The sequence below is a fragment of the Spermophilus citellus genome (genome assembly GCF_964194105.1).
Source record: "Spermophilus citellus genome assembly, chromosome: 12".
In the NCBI taxonomy this organism is placed as follows: domain Eukaryota; kingdom Metazoa; phylum Chordata; class Mammalia; order Rodentia; family Sciuridae; genus Spermophilus; species Spermophilus citellus.
Genome location: NC_138198.1, coordinates 81,614,443 through 81,620,442, shown reverse-complemented (window position 1 = coordinate 81,620,442; position 6,000 = coordinate 81,614,443). Strand labels below are relative to the sequence as shown.

The window sequence follows — 6,000 nt, the reverse complement described above, 5'->3', positions numbered from 1 at the left end:
TCGTTGTCACACACCATTTTGCCTGGCTGCCAGTATTTTTAAAAATATGTTTTGGAAGCTTGGAAAAGAAATGTGAGGTGAAGAAAGGAAAAGATGACAACCAAAACAGATCTAGAGGACATAGGCTAGAGAAGTCCCTGGAGACCTTGGAAAGAATGATTTCAGAAGCCCTTATGGTGACACAAATCAGACTATAATAAAAGATTGAAGAGTGGATGGGCTTTTTTCACCAAGATGGCACCAAAAGCTAAGAAGGAAGCTCCTGCCCCCTCCTGAAGTTGCAGCCACTGCAAAAGCTTTGAAGGCCAAGAAGGCAGTGTTGAAAAACGTTCACACACACACACAGAAAGAAGATCCACGTGTCATCTAACTTCTGGTGGCCCAAGACACAGCAGCTCCAAAGGCAGCCCACATATCCTCGGAAAAACGCCCCCAGCAGAAACAATCTTGACTATTATGCCATCATCAAGTTCCCCCTAACCACTGAGCTGGCCACGAAGAAGATTGAAGACAACACCACACTAGTGTTCATTGTGGATGTCAAGGCAAACATCAGATCAAACAGGCTGTAATGAAGCTTTATGACACTGATAACTTATAAACAACAGTAATATATTTCTCACAGTTCTGGAGGCTGGGAAGTCCAAGATCAAGATACTAGTGGGTTTGGTGCCCTGTGAGGGTATAGACTGCTATGGTCAGAATATTTGTTTCTGAAATATTTACAAATTGAAACTTAATCCCCAGTGAGAGCACTAAGAGGTGGGCCCTTTAGGTGATAAGGTGATGAGGATTTCACCCTCATGAATGGAACTGATGCCCTTAGAAGGGAGGTTTGAGGGAGCCCTTTTGTATCTTGCCAAGTCTTTCATCAGACATGAATCTATTGGCATCTTCATGTTGGACTTTCCAGACAACATGAGTAAATTTCTACTGTTTATAAACTACCCAGACTTGGGCATTTTGTTAGAGCAGTCCATACGGAGTAAGACGCCATCTCCCTCCCTAACCAAGCCCTAATTTTGTTGAAGGAATCCACTTTCCTATTAAAAACTATCTTTGTCAAAGTCCTACGGAGGTGGTGTGGCCACGAGACTTAATTCTGTATAATGAGAAGACAGAGATTTCTTCTTAAAAGGGAAATAGTCTCTTCTTCCCCCTGTCCTTTTGTGCCTTATACCCAGCTTAAAAACAGTTGAAATGACTGGGAAAGTCATAAAAACATTCACAGGAGCCCCACATGACACAGCAGAAAGCAGCAGCCTGGGACACTGAAGGCATTTTTTAAGCTGCTGTTACAACTTGCCTTCAGACTTTTTGTCACATGAAAGAAAAATAAAGGGCCCCTATCTTGATTAAGCCCCGTGTGTAAACTGTATGCAATATCTATCTGCCATACCACTCTTTAAAGGTATTTGGCTTTGACATGGAGGCCAAATAGACCAGTAACTACAAGCAGACTTGTGATTAGGGTTAGATTTTAAGATAGGGTAGACTCGAATTTGTTTAATTACTGATAAGAGCAAGCCAGGGTAGGTAGAGAGAAAGATAAGTAGACAGGCAGATACATGAAGGTACCAGAGAATGGAAATGGAATGACGGTCATATTGATGGTTTTTTTTTTCTTCCTAACAGACTACCACAAACATGGTGACTTAAAATAACACTGTTTGTTATGGCTCAGTCTCTATGGGTTGGGACTTCAAAAACAGCTTAGCAGGGTCCTCTGCTCAGGATCTCACAAAGCTTCAGTCAAGGGGTTGGCCATGACTGTAGTCTAGTGTGAGGTTCAGAGCTTGTGGTTGTTCAGAAAATCCTTTTCTTGCCATTGTAGAACTTGTGGCAGCTAGATTTTTGCAAGGCCCACAGATCAAAAAACAAAACAAAACAAAGTCTCTGACTTCTATCTCTGATCTCTGGATAATCTTTTAAAAGGTTCACCTGATGAGATAAGGTCTGCCCAAGATAGTCTCCCTTTTAGTAACTCAGAGTCTACTGATCAGAGACCATAATTACATCTGCAAAAATCCCTTTACCTTTGCCATGTAAAATAATACAATCAGCCAGGCGCAGTGGGGCACACCTAATCCCAGGGATTTAGGAGGCTGAGGCAGGAGGATCTCAAGTTCAAAGCCAGCCTCAGCAAAAGCAAGGCACTAAGCAATTCAGTGAGATCCTGCCTCTAAATAAAATACAAAATAAGCTGGAGATGTGGATCACTGGTTGAATGCCCTCTCACCCATGTCCTGTGTGAGCAATGGAATTTGGGGTTCCTCTGCGTGAAGTGAACTAGCCGCCAAATAAGGCTAAGAAAAAGAAGGCAATGAAATGACCACACGACACGGAAGTAATTTTGAAAAGCAGGGCAGGAGGGCTCTACCACCTTAGGGGTCCAGCTTTCACACTAGAAAGAGAGAGCTAACCCACGTTTGCTTTATTATATATGGGAGAAACTTCAAAGGTATTCCATAGAATGTTCTTCTACTAAATAAGGTAGGAGGTGGGCAGTCCAGGCCCAATGGGTCATGCCCAATTCCGGAGCTACAAGAGCTGCCTTCCTAGCCCAGCAAAGACTGAAGTCACATGCATTGTGTAATCCATTAAGTGGGAGGGGCCACAAAAGAGTGTTCAATGCCAGACCAAAATCTCCTTGGCTCAAGGCTGAGTGAAGATGCTAAATAGCTCAGGAGTGGCTTCCCACAATGCCTCCGAGTTCAATCCCTGGCACCCCTCCCCGAAATACAACCATAGGAGTGACAGCTCATTATATTCACATAGACTGCCCACACTCAGGGCGTTGTGTACATCAGGGGATGAAACTTGGTGTATGTGTGTGGGGGGGTGCATCTTAGAATTCTTCGTACCACAGTTTGTGAGCTTTGGATAAGAAAGGACATCATCTTCACCTGCATTTGGGGTCTCATTGTCCTCTTCCTTTTCAAAGAACATACCCTATCTGTCACACTGTATACATATCAAGTGTGTTTGGAAGTACATGACCACAAGCAACTATTCTCTTTCCTATTTTTTTTTCCCCATCTTAAATGAGTGGCTTCTTTTAAGAACTGATTGCAGCACATCCTGGCAGTGTTTCACATGACCACTCCACACTTGTCTACTATGGTTCCATTTACTTGTAAACAAGCTATTTAGGAATTAGCAAGACAGGGTGTTTTCACAGATGTCAAGGTGGCCCAAAATATCTCTTTCCAACTATGTATGATCAGAAAGCTACATCACTGCATGAAGAAGAAATAAAAGAATTATACTGCAGTACTATTAAGATAATTTTGATCTCACAGTCATTGCATTGAGAATCTAATGTAATCATTTTTTCCTTTCTCCCTTCCTTCCTGTCTATCTTACACAAAATATGTCTTTGGTTTTCTCCTAGAGAAACAGAAAGAAGCAGCATTAGCTTTATGTTCCTCCAATTGGGCTATCATCTGTAAATTAATCCCTTTCACAGGAAGATATTCCCAAATGACTCCAGTTACCTTGGAGGAAGCAGGGATAATTTATCTCCCTATTATGGATACGACTTGACTCCCATACCCTGAATCTAACAAACACAAATTGATGTTGATGGAAGCTGTAAGCAGATTTCTACTCAAGACTCCAGGGATGAGTCTAACTATACAAATTGAGAATAGGGAGTGGGGACTGGGGCCACAAACTCATCTGCCATTGACCACTCCATAAGCCTTAAGGAATTCAACTTGCTTCTTTCCTACGCCTCCTCAGGGGGACTTCCGTGTGCATTACTTCATTCTAACATGACTTCTTTTTGCCTTCATTTGGTAGTGAGAGAGATCAGAGATTGAACCCAGGGAGCTTAACCACTAAGCCACATCCCGATCCTCTTATTTATTTATTTAAGTTTTTTATCTGGAGACAGGATCTCACTAAGTTGCTGAGGCTGACTTTAAACTTGTGATCCTCCTGCCTCAGCATCCCAAGTTGCTGGTATTACAGTCATGTGCCACCACACCCAGCTGGAACTACAATATATTTTTAATTGAATGTTACCCAAATTTATTTTGGTCATTAATTATATTTCTTGTGATTTCTGTTTTTTTTCTGATACAATTTTTTATTTGTTCTAATTAGTTATACATGACAGTAGAATGCTTTTAGACACATTGTACACAAATGGAGCACAACTTCTTATTCCTCTGGCTATACATGGTGCAGAGTCACTCCAGTAGTGTAATCATATATGAATATAGGATAATAATGTCCATCTCATTCCACCGTCCTTCCCATCTCCACAGCCCCTCACTCCCCTCTGCACAATCCAAAATTCCTTTATTCTTCCCTACCCACACTCCCACTATGGATTAGCATCCGCTTATCAGAGAAAACACTCAGCCTTTGGTTTTTTGGGATTGGGCTAATGCCTTGTGATTTCTATTTCTGTAATTCTCCCTATAAACCACTCTGTCCTCTGCCTGATTTCTGCTGCTGATTTGCCCTAGATATGAGGAGGGTGAAGATATAGAATGTGTCCTATTGCAGGTAGAATTTTTCTTCATTCAAAATTAAAGTTAAAAAAACTCAAATATTGCTAATTCCTCCTATAAACAATCAGGAATCCACACAAAAGGGTTATACTATGGATTCAAGTTTAACTTACTATTTATACACAGATAGAAAATTACAGAAATAATTGTAGATATGAATATGTTCATGAGTTAGTATATGTACATATGTTACTTAACTCTGTTGACTGAAAGAGCCTAACAGCAGTGATACCCTAACTGCAATGGATATACCCTGTGCTCAGACTTGCTTTTTTTTTTTTTTTTTATCCATTTGGTACTGGGAATTGAACCCAGGGGTGCTTAACCATTAGGCACATCCAAAGTCCTTTTTACATTTATTTATTTATTGTTGGCTTTTTAAATATATTTTTATTTGTTCTAATTAGTTATACATGACAGTAGAATGCATTTTTAAATATGTTTTAGTTGTTGATAGACCTTTATTTAATTTATTTATTCATATGTGGTGCTGAGAATTGAAGCCAGTGCCTCACAGATGCTAGGCAAGCACTCTACCACTGAGCCACAAACCCAGCCCCAGTAGAATATGTTTTGACACATCATACATAAATTAAGTATAATTCTCATTTTTCAGTTGTACATGATGTAGAGTTATATGTCATGTAATCATGTTTGCACATAGGATAATAATGGATTTTATTTTTTTGACACAGGGACTCACTAAGTTGCTTAGAACCTTGTTAAGTTGCTGAGGCTGGATTTGAACTTGTAATTCCCCTGCCTCAGGCTCCCCAGTCACTGGGATTACCAGCATGTGTCACCACACCTGGCTCAGATCTTGGTTTCTTTTTTTTTTTAAGAGAGAGAGAGAGAGAGAATTTTTAATATTTATTTTTTAGTTTTCGGCAGACCCAACATCTTTGTTTGTATGTGGTGCTGAGGATCGAACCTGGGCTGCACGCATGCCAGGCTAGCATGCTACCGCTTGAGCCACATCCCCAGCCCTCAGATCTTGGTTTCTAATGCCATCTCTCATTAAAGGAATAGGGCTTCTAGAGAAAGGACTACTTCTAGACCCAGGACAGGGGAAATACAAAACAAACCTAGAGACCTGTAATACCAAAAACTAAGGAAGTACTCAAAGAAATAAAGGACGAGGGTATGTCAAAGGGGCCAGGAACCAACATGAAAGAGCTTCTGATGGCCAAAGCTGGAAGAGTTTGAGAAATAAAATAATATAGTTTTGGACTATAATCCAACTATAAAGTAAATATACACATGTTCATATTGATATAAATAAATGATTTAGTAAATATGTAGGGACACAATACATTTCTTACAAATTACAAATAATATATTTAGGCACTCCCTCCACTAGGAGGTGATATATGATTTCTGCTACCTTCCTCAGGAAAGTGAGCTAGACTGTGATTCTTCCAAATAATAACTTTGCTGTAGAGAAGCCTGGCGAACACTTTTGAAGGATAACATCACC

At 40.4% G+C, this 6,000-nt stretch overlaps 1 pseudogene across 1 annotated transcript in view; it reads left to right on the top strand.

Annotated features, from left to right (window-relative positions):
* The first annotated feature begins 234 nt into the window (after positions 1–234).
* The window catches only part of LOC308631989 (large ribosomal subunit protein uL23-like), a 491,218-nt pseudogene continuing 485,452 nt past the window's right edge, over positions 235–6,000 (top strand). The window contains exon 1 of the transcript in view: positions 235–583. The product of the transcript in view is annotated as a large ribosomal subunit protein uL23-like (transcript). The remainder of the gene's footprint in view (positions 584–6,000) is intronic.